The 16323-nt window shown below is 40.4% G+C and overlaps 1 long non-coding RNA gene across 2 annotated transcripts in view; it reads left to right on the forward strand.

Moving 5' to 3' along the window:
• LOC150046053 (uncharacterized) overlaps window positions 1-16323 on the forward strand; it is a 51172-nt gene that overhangs the window by 12268 nt on the left and 22581 nt on the right. For both annotated transcript variants that reach the window (XR_016532675.1, XR_016532674.1), the window contains exon 2: window positions 6688-6810. This is a non-coding gene — a long non-coding RNA (uncharacterized LOC150046053). The remainder of the gene's footprint in view (window positions 1-6687; window positions 6811-16323) is intronic.

Below are 16323 nucleotides of genomic sequence, written 5' to 3' on the forward strand. Positions count from 1 at the left end.
CTGAATCTAGAGGACACAAATTCTTAAAATTTGGGAGGCCAGCATTCTTCCTTCCAACAGTATACCTTTATCTTTTATAAAGAGAGTTTTCATGGGAATCCTTCCAAAGAAAGCAAGGAGGCCAACTACATTTTGTCACACTGATTTAATTTAGAGCTTTAAGCTAACTTCTTGATTTATCGTTGTGATTTTTGCATTGAAGTCATTCTGAAGATTTCAGGTGAGGTTAGACCCATCTTTTTGAGAGAAGAGAGATCTGTTTTCTGGAAACACTCAGTTAAAATAAAGGATCTTAAATTACACTTCATTTTCCACCAAACTTTTAAAACTAAATCGCTCCATGATTTTGACTTCAGTCTACTGAATAGTCTTAATTGTAATAAGCTTCTTTCTCCAAATGGTTTAAATTAAGAAGACAACTCTGTCATTGTATTCGTCATCAGAATCTGGCACTGTCCCTCTCTCTTTCTTTCTTTGCTTAAATAATGTTCTTCCTAGATGAATAATGACAGACAGTTGTCATACAAATATGTATGTGGACTGAGAGAGTCACTTTTAGAATGTTCAGAAGTCTTTTGGTTTTTGGCAGTTAACATTTCTGGTCACACTTTATAATTGTGGCTTTATTGATAAAGTTTATGATGCTACTGCTGATGTTGTGCTGATGTTTCTATGTCCTTATTTTTTTTTTTTTGCCAGTCCTGGGCTTGAGCTCAGGGCCTGAGCACTGTCCTTGGACTTTCTCAAGGCTAGAGCTCTATCTCTTGAGCCTCAGCACCACTTCTGGCTTTTTTCTATGTATGTGGTACCAAGGAATCGAACCCGGGTCTTCATGCATGCTAGGCAAGCACTTTAACCACTAGGCCAAACTCCCGGCCCCATCTATGTCCTTATTTTTGCTTCAGTGTTGCTTAATACTTTCATTTAAGTTAATAGATGTATTTTTTTTAGTGCCACTGCTGGGGCCTGTGCCTTATCCTTGAGCTTTTATACTCAAGGTTAGTTGTCTACTATTTGAGCAACAGCTCTATTTCTGGCATTTTGTTGGTTAATGAGAAATAAGAGTCTCATGGACTTTCCCATCTGGGCTCGCTTTGAAGCATGATTCTCACCTCTCAGCCTTCTGAGTAGCTAGGATTACAGGCATGAGCTTCTCTTTACTCATATACCTTATCAACATACTTTGTGACCATGGTTAACCAGAGTCCATAGATTCAACTGGGCTTCTCTCCTGGACTTGTACATTGTGTAGGCTCAATAGTGTGTTTCAGGACACATTACGTAAGACATGTAATACAATATCAAAGAGAGTGGTTTTGCTACTGCCACCGTTCTCACCTGCCTCCCTGCTCTCAACTCACTCACTTGCAGCGTTAGAATCTCCATGGCTTCATCTTCTTCGGAATGTCATCCAGTTGAAATGATCATCGTTTGTAGCCACCTCAGACTGGTTTCTTTCACTTAGTAATACTTACCTTTGCCCCCTGTCTTGTCACAGCTTACTGGCTTAGTAAGGCAGAAATGAGTACTGTGGCTTGAATACAGCACCTCGCTCTTGAGTTTTTTTGCTCTCTGTTTACTTTCGGATTTTGCCTAGGCTAGCTGTGGATTGCGTTCCCCCTTTTTCACATGGCGTGGGCCTTCGGGCCCAGCTACTTCCCTTTCCTGGATCTGCTCCCCTAGGGAAGAACGTCATGGTTGCTTCTAAATTCCCACTATCATGAGTAAAGTGGCTCGAAACACCCACGTGCACATCTTTGCCTAGACATGGCTTTCGGATCATTTGAATGACTGTCTAGCTGTCTTCTGAATTAGCTATTGCACCTTGGACTCCCGCCAGCAATGCAGGAGATGAGCATTTCTGCAATTCCCATCTTTGCCAGCATACAGTGGTGGCTGTAATCTGGAGACTGGACGTTCTGATAGGTACAGAGTGGTATCTTTGCAACTTTCAATAACGTGATGCTTAGCATTTTTTTAAAAATCTACTTATTTGCCATCTTCATACCTTCCTTGATGAAGTGTCTGTTAAAATCTTTGGTTTATTGTTCAGTTGGGTTGCTTTCTTATGATTGACTTTTAAGAGAGTTTGCTCTATGTTTTGTATTATAGCTCTTTTTCTGACATTTTCTTTTATTCTGTGGTTAGTCTTTTTAATTTTCCCTCCCTCCCTCTGCCTCTGCTTCCCATGTAGCTGGGATTACAGGTATACGATACCATGCCTATTTTATGCATTCTTCTTTACAGTGCTTGGAAACATTCATAAAAGTGAGCCATGAAATGCATTTCAAGGAATGAAATTATATGGCCCATGTTCTTAGACCACAACAGAATAAAAACATAAATCAGTAATAAGAAAACATTTAGAGAACATCCAGCTTCGTAGTATATTTCTGCAGAGTCCATGAGCCAAAGACACAATTTATAAATTTGAAAAATATTTCAAATGGAGTAATGAAAACACAATCTATCAAGATTTGTGGGATGGAATAGCAGTAGTGCTTACAGGCAGATTTTAGCTTTAAATGAATGACTAGAAGGAAAATTTGAAATGAGCAATGTAAGTTTCCATGTTATAAAATGAACTAACACCAGAGTGGTTAGATAGGAAGGAGTAATATGGATAGGCCATATGTATAAATAAAACAGGAAACAGAAAAAAAGAGGTAAAATTATTAAATTCTGTGGCTTTTTCTTTTTTCCTTTTCTTTTCTGGTAACACAAAAGTTTGACCTCTAGGCTTACCACCTGCTGAGAGGGGTTCTACTACTAAACCACAGGTCCAGTCCTATTTCTGCCTTTTGTTTTTGTTGTTGTTGGGTTGGATTTTTGGTTTTTGTGGGGATCTTCCTTCTTGCATGGGTAGGCACCTGAGTCACAACTCACCTATTTTAGGGTTCCTTTCATTGCTGAGATGATCTGCTTGTACCACCATGTCTAGCTCTTCATCGAGAAGGAGTCTCAAGAACTTTCCTGCCAGAACTGGCCTTGAACCACAGTCTTCCTAATCTTAACCTCCTCCGTAACTAAGATTACAAGTGCCAGCTACTGATACTTGGCTAAGTAGATATTTTGTTCTTAGAATGATGAATTTTACAGACCAATCACATTAATAAACCTTAGCAATATTGATAAAGAATAAAAGAAAGCAAGGTGGTAAAAACATGAAGACAGGGAATGCCATTCCAGATCTCACAGGGGTTCTAAGAATAAGATAGGTCTTCTCATTCCTTGGGACAAATTTACAGTGGATTTGACATTTGAGCTGAAATAACTAATTGCTGGGAAAAAAATAGCCAAGAAACTGGAACCTGATAAGAGGATTGCTGATCAAGGCCAAAAAGTTTGAAAGAGTCCACTCTCTAAAATAGCCAGCAAAAAGACAGGCTGAAAGTATGGCTCAAATGGTAGAGCACCAGCAAACAAGACAAGTGAGCTTGCGAACCCAAGTTCATACCCCAGTGCCAACTCCCCCGACAGAAAATTCACTAATTCTGAGGAGAAGGTGTGGATATTTAGGGGACCATTTTCTGTGCATCTCTTTGGTCTGGGTTCCCCCTGAGCAGTAAGGATGGGCATTCTGGGTTTGAAGTTTAGTCTGCAATCTCCTCTGCTCCATGATGATCTTCCTACTTCTCAGAAGTCTCCTGTTTTTTCCGGTCCTTGTTAAATCTATTCCTCCACACTCATCTCTGCACGAGTCATCCTGCAAGGGGTCGGAGGTCATCACAGCCAGTTACCACAACTCCACATGTACACATGGACTATCAGCATGGAGAGAGAGCATAAAAAAAGAAGGCAGGGTTCCCTGTGGGTTCTGTACAGGCTTGTAAAAATCCAGTTCATGTACCAGAAATGACTACAAATGTTCTACAATCAAAATATCTCTACCAAATCCCGAAATATGTATGTGTTAGGCCTGCATTTAATCTAGGGTCGTCTCTTTAGATTAGGTGGAAATGTCCTTTTGGGGACTCTGTCAAGAAGTACATAGTCTGTCCTCGTCACTGAGCCCTGGCATGGGGCTGGCCCTCTGCTGTGCTGGACAGTGCAGGTGCGTCCGTCTGGCTTTTTTGCTCTTCTGTAGTGATAGCTCCTTTCATCTCAAGTCATGAGACCTGACAGTGGAGCCCATACTTAAGCCAACAGCTGAACTGTTCATAGAAATTAAAAACCTGGGGCCGGGAGTTTGGCCTAGTGGTTAAAGTGCTTGCCTAGCATGCATGAAGACCCGGGTTCGATTCCTCGGTACCACATACATAGAAAAAAGCCAGAAGTGGTGCTGAGGCTCAAGTGGTAGAGCTCTAGCCTTGAGAAAGTCCAAGGACAGTGCTCAGGCCCTGAGCTCAAGCCCAGGACTGGCAAAAAAAAAAAGAAATTAAAAACCTATCAGCCAAAGGGCTATCCATTCTCAACTTCAAAAATTGTGCATTAAAAAATGTTATCTAAGCCAGGCATGGTGGCTCATTTCTATAATCCTAGCTACTTAGGAGACTGAGATCTGAGGATCTTGGTTTAAAGCCAACCGGGGCACTAAAAAGTCTACCCGGGAAACTCTTATCATCAATTAATCACCAGAAAACTGGAAGTGGGGCTGTGGCTCAAGGGGTAGGGCAGTAGCCTTGAACTGAAGAGCTCAAGGACAATATCTAGGCCCAGAGTTCAAGTCCCATGATTAACAAAATAAAATGTTATCTTTCCAATATTCTATCTATAACATGGTGCTCTGAAGAAAGGAAAGACAAAAACAATAGGAAGAGAAAAGTGCTGGAAGTGGTACTTGATTAGACTCATTCATTGCTAGTTTGGATTATTATTTTTATTATTATTTATTATTATTTTCCATGTTGGGACTAGAACCCAGGGCTTCCCACACACTGGCAAGTGCTCTCCTCCTCCAATCTAATAACATGTTTTCAATGGAGCCCCTCTAATTAAGCACATTACTTCCTGTGTGCTCCTTTTTAAAACACAATATTTTCTTCTCTAAAGGAATCCAGGATTATAAGAAATGCTTCCTACATTCAGAAAATACTGACTGGAATATTTGTGTGCTACCTGAGAGTCCAAATGGATGAATCTTATATTTGCCTTGTTTAATTTGGATTTTTAAAAGAAGAACAGATATGATTATAGGCTCCTTATCTTTGTCTGATGGTATCATCTCTCTCTGTATAGGTCTAGCTATTCCAAAATTGCAGTGTCTTTCTCAGTAGACTTAAAGTTCTCTGGAAGGTTCTATGCAGCATTAATAAGCATTGTTGTTGACACGTTGGGCATTTTATATGAAGAGTGTCTTACTGCACTTAGCATTTTATCCTTTAGTGCTGCTTTTCAGATCCCTCCGCCCCTCCCCATGACATGACACATATGGCTCTGGTTTAAATAGTATCATTTATATACATCATTCTGATGCATTGTATCAGCACAGCATGTGACAGAAATTGAAATTGTTTTCAGTGCTGTGCTATAGAGTGTGTGTGTGTGTGTATGTGTGTGTGTGTGAGAGAGAGAGAGAAAGAGAGAGAGAGAGAGAGAGAGAGAGAGAGAGAGAGAGAGAGAGAGAGAGAGAGAGAGAGAGAGAGAGAGAGAGAGAGGGAGGCTTGAACTTGGCTTGGTTGCTATCCCTGAGCTTTTTTTTTTTTTTTTTTGCCAGTCCTAGGCATGGACTCAGGGCCTGAGCACTGTCCTTGGGTTCTTTTTTTTTTTTTTTTTTCCTTAAGGTTAGAGCTCTACCAGTTGAGTCTCAGCACCATGTCTGGCTTTTTTTCTATGTATGTGGTACTGAGGAATTGAACCTGGGTTTTCGTGCATGCTAGGAAAGTACTCTACTACTAGGCCAAACTCCCAGCCCTCCCTGAGCTTTTCTTTGCTCAAAAATAGCACTATACCACTTGAATCACAGCTCTACTTCTGATTTTCTGCTGGTTAATTGGAGTCTTACAGACTTTCCTGCTTGGAATGGCTTTGAATCACGATCTTCAGAATTCAGCTTCCTGATTTAGGATCACAGTTGTGAGCCACTGGTACTGGGCTGTTTCTTTTCTTTTTTTCCCCATATATTTTTATTGTAATTAATAGAAGGGTTACATTATATTTACCAGAGAGAAGACACATTACTTCACAGATAGGGGAAGGGGGAACACAAGATGGGGGTGGGGATGGGGGGGAAGAGATATGGGGACCAAGACATGAGAAAGGGAATCAATGTTTGTGAAGCAATGCACCTTCTCTCTGGTGAATGTAATGTAACCCTCTATTCATTACAATAAAATATATGAAAAAAAGAGTCTCAGGTCCTTTTGTGTCCGGGTGACAACGTATTTTTCATAATATTATTCCAGTTAGATCTGACATCTAACTGCTACTCTTGACAAGTCAATCTGTAGTCTTAATTGTTGTCCTTTTGACAGGAAGTTCTTTCTCTGGCTGAATTTAAGATCATATCGGTAGCATGGATACCTGACAGCCAGTACCATCAATGACTTAATTGGAAGTGATTGTTAGTTTCTTACTTCCTGAGTTACTGGTAATACAGAAATGTCATCTTAATATAACTTCCCAGATTAATTATTGACTATCATAAAGTTGGTTCCAGAGTCATGGAGAACCCACAGCATCTTTGGAATCAAACCGATCCAGGTCACACACAGCAGCAGCAATATTATGACTCACTTCTGTTGACAGGATGTTTCTCTAGGAAGGACGATCGCATTCCAGGCACAACAAGATAGGTTCTGGTATCTTCACCTTGACTTTTCATCCCAACTCTAACGAAGGAGGAATCAAGCTTAGAGTTTTCTTCATAAGGTAAATGGAAATATCAATGGGGAAAAAGGGATTATGCATATCTGATCAATGTGTTAGATATGTACAGAAAGAAATGCAGGTCTCATTTCCAAGTTCAGTGGTGGAGGCAGAGTTGATGGCCACCTGAATTCCAGGCTGCCAGATCTCTGTATTAACACACAGCCCAGAACTGCTCTCAAGTGGTTACTGCTTCTTCTTCTTTGAAAACGGTTATTTATTTTATTATCTTTTAAGTATCTGTACAAAAGAACTGCCATTGATCAAACCAGTGTATGAAGACAATTGTTCTTGAGCAATGTCACCTCTTTCAAAACAGACATCTACTAATAGGAATTTGAGGTGTGCCTCTACTTCATGAGCTGAGAGTTGGGGTCACTCCTTCCATCACTCAGAACCCAGAAATTTCACCATTGGATAGCAGCAGAATGATTGGGATACAATGTAAACAGAAAGCTGGGTACGCCAAACAGAAAACTAGTTGAGCTATGCAATTGCAAAGACATATCAGTGAATCTAGGAAATGTAGAAGAAACTTTCAGATGATTCATCCAATGAAGGAAGGTATGCTTAATTTATGTATATATGTCCTCATAGAGTATCTATAGGAGGCTATGAGACATTTACAAGTGACTTACACGCAAACACACACACACATGCACGCACACACACACACACACACACACAGAGTCATTGTAAGAAAGAGGAAGAAAGGCTTATTTGTCTGAGAACAATACATAATTCAAGTGTGTTAATTTCCAAATATATGAAGACATTTTAGCTATACTTTTAAACTGATTTCTAATTAAATTCTATTTTGGTCAGAGTATAGGCTTTATCAAGCTTCTGACATTTCCTCAACTTTAAATCATAGCTTATATGACCTATGGTTGTGACCATGTTTGGGGATCATGTTCTAGAAATGTCCATCTAGATAAATATGATGGATAGTTTATTTTGTATTCTATACCTTACCGGTTATTTTTTGGTCTATCTTTTTACTAATTGCTGAGAACTGGGTTGAAATTTCTGGCTATTATTGTGGCCTTAAAAAATCTAAGTGGTTATACAAAGAGGTTTCAATTCAATATATCAGTTATAAATACAATGCATCTTGATCAGTGTTACCTCCTTCCATCGATTGTGGATTTAATTTTCTCTCCCTTTAGTTCTATATTTTTTTTTGCTTCATATATTAGAAGTTAGATGCACAAATACTCAAGATTTGTTTTTGAAGTTAAGCAGTTATGTTGTCTCTAGTAATTTCTCTTTTTTATTTAGCCTACTTTGGTGTGTCAAAGACACACCAGCTTTTTACTGCATGGGATATTTTTCTTTTTATTTTCAGTCTTTTGTAAATAGCATACAATTTGCTTTGATTTTTAAAAAATCAACTCTGATAGTCCATACTCTTTAATTAGAATAGTATACTTACATTTAATACAATTATGGCTTTACTTAGAAAAATAGCTATCTTCCTATGATTTGATTTTTAAATCTATATTTCAGGTTACTTTTCTCTTCCCTATTCTTTCGGTATCTTATGCTTTTATTTTGTTATCTTATTTTATTAGTCAAAATGGGAATGAGACTAGGATGCTTTCTGAGTCTTTACTGTCTGATGGAGTCAGTCAGTCTGAGTCATAGGTTGAGTTTTAAAATCAAAATGGATCCAAGTAATATTTCACGTAGCTCCATGAGAACTGTTGCTGGGCTGAGGGTAGCCGAACTTTATCTCCAGTCTCTCAAAAGCAGAAAAGAAAAAGAGCAGAATCCTGACTTTTATGTTGCTCAAGCATTTCTAAGTGTGAGGTCTATTTACTTATTTTCCCTCCTTCCTCCACCCCCCTACACTCATCAAGCTCTTTCCACTTGTGGTGATATCTATTTCTTCCTGATTTTAGGAGACTGGAGTTTTTTCAAGACCCATCCTAAAGAGAATTATTGTCTGGGTACAACATTTTAGAGAGCAAATTAAGAAGACAAGTTGCCCGAGCAATTGTCACCAGATTTTTTCAGCTCTGTATCCTAGAAACACAAGACTGTTGAATAAAAAGGAACATAAGTAAGAGACTTTTTCATCAACAAAAACAACAAAAAATTCCCTTAAGCTGCACAAAATTAAATAGGTTATAATTAAAGAAGTGCTGTAAATATAGTCCAGCTGTTAATCTAAAGGCTACTGTTTTATATTTTTTTATAATAGTTTAGGACAGAAAAGATTTGAAGAGAGTACCTTACAATTATATCATTTTCCTTAATATTCTCTGAGCAGAAGTGCATTCCAGTTGGCTAGCCTAGCTGTCACGGTAGCAGTACATTTTGGCCCTCCTTTTATTATTTAACGTACTTTTCTTAGACTAGGAGGAAGTCAACACTTACTTCTCTTGACTTCAGTGGATCCTCTGAACTACTCTGATGTAAAGAGTGGGCAGGGATGTAAGAATATAATCTACCCAGTAATTTCAATGTGTCTTAAATATACATCTTGAGTTTCCGAGACCATTGTTATAACAAGTATTTATTAGATGGCATGAATTTACTTTGCAAAGGTGATAATGTCAGGTCATGTCTACATCTCTGGAGCCCCAGGGCCAAGGTAATAATTCAGTTCTGTTTATGCTATATAATGTTATTATCCTAAACACAGGGGTCATAAAAACATTCTGTCTGCTAGTTTGAATGTGTCACTATTTCTTTATGGAGTCCTTGTGTGCATCAACCATGAAGAGCTTGTTTTATGGTATCTGTAAATTAAATGCATTACAATCGAAGAAGACATTTGAACTTGGCACAGCTTGTAGTAGTCCAGATACATCAGACATAGCTTTGCTACTAGTAGTACCAGCAAAATGGAAATGTAAAGCCCCAGAGCCTTGCAGATACAACACAAGGGATTCCAAAAAACGATTACAACGCATGTGAGCTGAATATCTCCAAGTAAATTGAACCTAATGTGAGCTACCAGCCACAAGGTGGTATTTAAATCCTGATGTATTTAAAGTCTGGGACAATATTGGAATTGTACCCATTCCTAAGTCAGTCTCTTTTGCGTTCACTTCCGTATCACTGTCTGATCACCAGATTTATTTTCTGGGTCTTTTTAATTGTAAATATTTTAAGGAAAATTTATGACACATATTTTTAGGACCCTGAGTGGTATCTTTAAGAAATTTAGACTCTAGGGCCGGGAGTTTGGCCTTGTGGTTAAAGTGCTTGCCTAGCATGCATGAAGACCCGGGTTCGATTCCTCGGTACCACATACATAGAAAAAAGCCGGAAGTGGTGCTGAAGCTCAAGTGGTAGAGCTCTAGCCTTGAGAAAGTCCAAGGACAGTGCTCAGGCCCTGAGCTCAAGCCCAGGACTGGCAAAAAAAAAAAAAAAAAGAAATTTAGACTCTATTGAGCCAACTCCTTAAAACAGAAACAACAACAACAAAAAACCTTTGTATTTCAAAAGATAAAAGCAAAAGCTAAACGACAAACAAGTCTGGGGAAAAAAAAAAACACTTGTAGCATATGTGAAAGACTTAGAATTAATGTTACTCAGCTTGTACAAACTCCTTAGTTAAACAAACAAGCTAATATAACAAAAGGAGGGAATACAAGAAAGAAGAAATCTTGTCTAAGAAATGACCAACCATCATACAAACAGAAATTCCAGTAAAAATCTGCAGTAAGATCATTTTATATCTATCAAAGTAGTAAAAAGAAGCTAGGTTTTTCTGTCTTTCTTTTTTTATTTTAAAGAAGTAACCAGTGCTTGCAGAATTATGAAAAAAATAACCTAGGCCTTTGTTTCTACTGCTGGTAGCTTTCAGTCTTATTGATTTAAAAAAATTGTAATAACATAGATGAATAAGAATTGTAGTTGTAGGAATTGCTCTTCCACAAATGAAAGTGCATGTGTACAATGAGAGAAAGAGAGAGAGAGAGACACCCACAGAAAGAGACAGAGAGAGAGAGAGACAGGGAGAGAGAGAAAGAGAGACAGAGAGAGGAGAGAGAGATTTATTTTCATGAGCTTGTCTGAAATAGACAAAAACAACCTAAACGTTCATTAATACGGTGTAGATCAACCATGGAATAGTCGGCATCTTTGAAAAAGACTTCTTTAATGCCAAGATGACACCATAAGACCTTGAGAGATTTTGCTTTAAATTCCTCTAGAATTCCCCTTGGCTTTGTGTGCTGGCTGAGTTCCGCCTAGGATAATATTACGGAAACCTTGTGTTTGTGATCTTGCATTTAGTAGCAAAACAGGTGTCCCACTCTGGGGCCACCCACGCGGTCCTGCTTATGTACTTAATGGGTTCACAGCTTTTGCCCTCTCCCCATGAGAGGCAGAGGAAATAGCATCATCCTTCTACAAGCGTGGCAGGCTCTGCCCCCAGCCTTTAGAAATAGGGCCACTTGAGGTAGAGCTCTATTCCAAAGTTCTTTTAGAAAAAGTTCTTGGGATTGGGGAGAGGGTAGGTGGAGATTAAAAAAATACTATTTTTTTTTAAAAAAAACATCACATCTTGAACTTATAACTCTGAAATGTTGTCCTTGAGCCACTAATGGAACATACATTATATTAGTGGCCTTGATGAAGAGAAAGAATGGAGGGAGAGGGAGAGGGGGAGGGGGAGGGGGAGGGGGAGGGGGAGAGGGAGAGGGAGGGAGGGAGGGAGGGAGGGAGGGAGAGAGAGAGAGAGAGAGAGAGAGAGAGAGAGAGAGAGAGAGAGAGAGAGAGAGAGAGAGAGAGAGGAGAAAGGATTGTCAGGGAGGAGGAGAGAGAAGGAGTGAAGACAGGGGGGGATGGAGAGGCAACTGTATTCACGATGCTCTGTGTACCTTCTTCATTATGTTCTGGCCCCATTTGTCCCAATTTGGGTCCCTGAGAATCTCTGGAACCTGAGCCATTACAACCAGCCCAATGTAACAGTGGTCCTGCAGATCCATGGTGATGCTCTAATGCCTCCAAATGCCTTCCGACATTCCTCATTTCCTTTGGGTCCTCCTTCCTGGGGAAGGTCCAAAGGAAATGAGAAATGGTAGAAATGAGGTTGCTAGCCCCCCCCCCCCCCAAGACTTTCTATTACAGGCCGGAGAGAACTCTGAACTCTAGAAAGGATGATCTACTTCCTGGTGGGGTCCCCAGGTAAAGTCTCTCAGTGAGTGGCCTTTTGATAAGTCACACCAAGTGCCACCTGGGAGCTTGTTAGAAAGCCAGAGTTCAGAGCCTTTCATTAAGTAGGTCTGGAATGAGAACTAGATATTCAGATCTCAAAGGCTTCTGGGAAATCTATGTATCTCTATAATATTGGAAACACTGTGTTAGACTCAGTGTACCTCTCCCAAGTCCTCTGTCCAATGACTGTATGGCTGGTGGCCACATCCCAAGTATTAGAAGACCTGAGATTTGGAACTTGAGCCCTAAACTATACAAGATGCTTTCACTGCATCCTTGAGTGACTCCTCCTGGCTCTTCAAAGGGCTGGGACTGCCAGCATGGCTGAACTTAAAACTGATATTTTGTCATCTCCTCCTCCTCCCCCTCCTCCTCCTCCTCCCCCTCTTCCTCTCCCTCCTCCTCCTCCCCTTCCTTTTCAGTCTCTTTCTTCTTCCTCTCTCCTCCCTTCTCCCTCCAATCACCTGAGAAAGGCTTGTCTTCCTGGACTGAGAAGACTAGATTTTTATCCTCTTTGGCTTCTGTTTGCCTGTAAGAGGTGTGACTTGGAGGCTCCTGGTAGGCTGGAAGAGACGAGCACAAAGCTCTTGGTCTTGTAATTAAGTGGATTTATCTTTGGAATCGGATGGAAACTCTCGTCTCTTTCAGAAACATTCATACACATTTATATACTTTACATGTATTTCTCAAGACACATGGGGATCCTTGAAGTCACATTTAGTTGCCTAATGCGGACAATATACTGAAGGTATATTCTAATAGATTTGGAAATTTAGAAAATCTGCTTTTCAAGAAAACAGTAAGTGAAGTGGGAGCAACAATGTCTGTAAAATGTGAATCACTATTGAGGTTGTGTTCTGGTTGTATGCGGGTTCATTGGTCAGTTTTCTTTCAGTGAAAATTTTAAAGCCAATTTTTTAGTTGTTATTTTTTTCTCTCCAGTTGATGTTTGGTATCTGAGTTATCTAAGGAGCCTGGAGTGCCAACCAAATGTCAGAGGGGACAAATCTGGATACAAGAGTAAGAGTCCATTTCCAGGGTCTGCAGCTGTACAAAGAAACCCTATATCATATACCAGGTTCCATTAGAAATGTATCACCTATTCTATTTTTAGTAGGAGACTAGTATCAGTCAAGCATCAGGGCATAACCTGTCACCCTATATTCAGTGACAAAAAAGTTAAATAAAGTAAGGAATCAAATGGACTCCAGCAAGTTGGTATCACATTTCAGGCTGATTAGGGCAGCTCTGATGACCCATTTGAACCTATTTTCAGCATTTCCCATTTTGCTGGGATTGCTGAGCCACCAGGCATGAACTCCTTGTGACAGAGGCTTGAGATAGCAAGGCAGTGATTATCTCACATTGCTAAGAGGCTGTGGGGTAAAGTAAATCACACAGCAGAGCCCTAAGTGAAGGGGAGAAGTACAATGTTGTAGGGCAAGGATACAAGATGTGAGAGGGCCAATAATCTATGTATCTCAGGGCGAGTCCCTTGCTTTTTCACTTCCAATAAAGAGTAGTTCCCTCCCGCCCATGGAGTTGGAAGTGATCCAGGCCCAGAGTTTAAGCACAAAGGCTATGGGAAGCCGTTCTCCTCAATCCACTCCCCCCCCCATCCCATCCCCTGATTTTGGATTTCCATGGCTTTGGCAGGACTATTTCCAGTTCTGGCGCTCAAGTCTAAAATTACTGAGTTGATGACTAGATGGTTATAATGTATAAAATTGCAAAGGCTGTCAAATTGGATGCAGGCGTGTAAGGGATAAGGAGTCATGTTTAGTAGGATGGATTTACGCATTAAAACCCACTGGATCTGTGCTTTCAGGAAGCTCTACAAAAACTGTATCCACCACTAAGAAGCCAAAGAGCTCAACTTCTGTTTCCAGCTCTGGCCAAACTGCTTTTCTTTAGTTCAGATCAGATAGGAAAAGGCTCCCCAAATAAAGCTGGGTGTTTATTTAATTCTCCTCTCTTCACTTCCCTTCTCTTGCCTTCCCTTCCTTCTTCTCCTACAGCTTTCCCCAGTTCAGGAAGACTTTTAGACTAGTGTGGTTCAAACCTGTAACTTGGGAAGTGAAGATCAGAAGATTACAGCTCAAGATCGGCGCACACATAATAAAAAATAATTCATGAGACTCCATTATGTGGCATGCACCTGTCATCCCAAGCTAAAGTGAAGAAAGCACAATGGCTGGGTGTGGTAGCTTGTTTCTGACATTCCAGTGACTCCAAAAACCACTAATGGGAAAATCACAGTTCAGACTGGCCTGGGCATAAACTGAGATCAGCATTTGCAAAGTAACCACTACAAAAAGGGGCTGTAAAGTGTTTCAAGTGGTAGAACAACATCAGCCTAGAAAGCATGAATCACTGAGTTCAAACCCTAATACTGCCAATTTTAGTTGTTTTGTTTTCCCTTTGGGACTTTCCTTGGGTGATAAATCATTACTGACTTTTTCTTTTTTTTGTTGAGACAGGTCTTGCTTTGTAGTCCTTGAATTTGGCCTACTGAATGCTGAGATTACAGGTGTGTGTCACCGAATCGAGCACAAATTGTTACCTCCGAGTTTAGACTGGTAGAAAACCTAATGCAATGATTGCTTAGGGAATCATGACAAGTGAAACCAACTTTGCCGTGTGTGCTCAGTATAGATCATTTCCCCCCTCTGTGTTTTCAATCAAGTTTGGTCAAATCTGCACAGTCCAAACCCAAGCACATAGAGAACAGATAACACTTTACTAGGGTCTAATAACATTTTATGCGGTTTGATTGTTATCTGAAAACCTATAAATATATGTGAGCTGAGTTGCCAGAGGGGTGGAGAGCTGAGGAGGAAAGGGGCGAAGGCCTCTGCAAGGATTTCTCTGATCTATCTTCATGAAGGTATTGTTCACTGACAGGATTTAGAAAGCAGTTACAGGTTAGCACATCTGGGCTGTCTTCCAAATACCTGCTTCTTCCCAGCCACTGGAGTGGTGGGCAGACCTTAGATGGCAAGGAGAGGGTTGATCTCATGAAATGATGATGCAAGGCCAAGCCAAAGGCTCATCTGATCTCCTCTACAAAGAATCATTCTGAATGGGAATCTCCTTCTCTACCTTTTCTCTACCATGGCAGTCACATGTGTCTGCAAAGTGGGCTGGCAAGGTGGTCTCCCTGAGTTTCTTAGGTGGTAAACTACCCAGCAGGCACTTTCAGGCAAGGCTGCAACTGACAGCTATGGTCTTCCCGATCCAGCTAGCTGCACACATCCAGAGACATCATATTCCTCTCTCCACATCACACTCTATGTCATGTGGGCCATCAGAAGTGGGAAAAGCCAATTGTGCTTGACAGAGGGGTATTTGTCTGCCCTGAATCCTCTACCTCTGCTTGTGCCTTCTAAAATAATTCATTTCTTGTATAGTTAAAAGCATTTGACACATTTCTTGAATAATTAAAAGCATTTCCCACTTTCAAAGTACCTTTCAATATCATATCTAATTCTGTCTTAAATTAAAAAAATGATTTAATAAGGAAGAAAGAATATTTCTAGGTTGACTAGGCAAGGGAAACTGGAATAGAAAGATTCAAGCACCAGTGGTGGCTTACACCTGTTACCCTAGCTACTCAGGAGGCTGAGATGGGAAGATCAAGGTTTGAAGCCAGCCTAAGCAGGAAGGTGCATGGAGATTCTAATCTCCAATTAACCAGCAAACAATTCAAAAGTGGAGCTGGAGCTCAAGTAGTAGAGCCCCAGCTTTGAACAACAACAAAAAAATCCTAAGGGACAATGCCCAAGCCCTAAGTCCAAATGCCAGTCCTGGTATGCATGCACACACCCAGGCATGTGCACACACACACACACACACACACACACACACACACATACACACACACACACACACACACACACACACACACACACAGACGGAAGGTTGACTCCAGGAATCCAGTGACTTTCCATAGCCTGACTTCTGGCTGACTCAATGGACAGGCAGTGTAGAGATGCCAGATTGCATTGGTTTACTCATTTCTTACCATTCTCCCATGCTAAAAGATTGCTGTAGAACACATCTCCCAACACCGCTGTCTTCCTGCTTCTGCTTATTTGAAGCTCCTCTTTTGATGACTTACAATGGAGTGACAGAGGGGAAGAGATTTGTTTTTTTGTAATACCACAGAACCTAATGACAGGTAATCAATTCCACGGGTATTACTCCCGTTGATCTTTCTCCACGTGAGACGCTGGGGAAATGCCGTGAGTATGAATGCGGTCAGGCAGATCATGTACTCTGACTTTCACACTTTGCATTGTGTGAATAACTGTGTACATAATTACACGCCTATCTTTGTTG

This window comes from Megascapheus bottae, chromosome 26, assembly GCF_031878675.1.
Source record: "Megascapheus bottae isolate mThoBot1 chromosome 26, mThoBot2.hap1, whole genome shotgun sequence".
In the NCBI taxonomy this organism is placed as follows: Eukaryota; Metazoa; Chordata; class Mammalia; order Rodentia; family Geomyidae; genus Megascapheus; species Megascapheus bottae.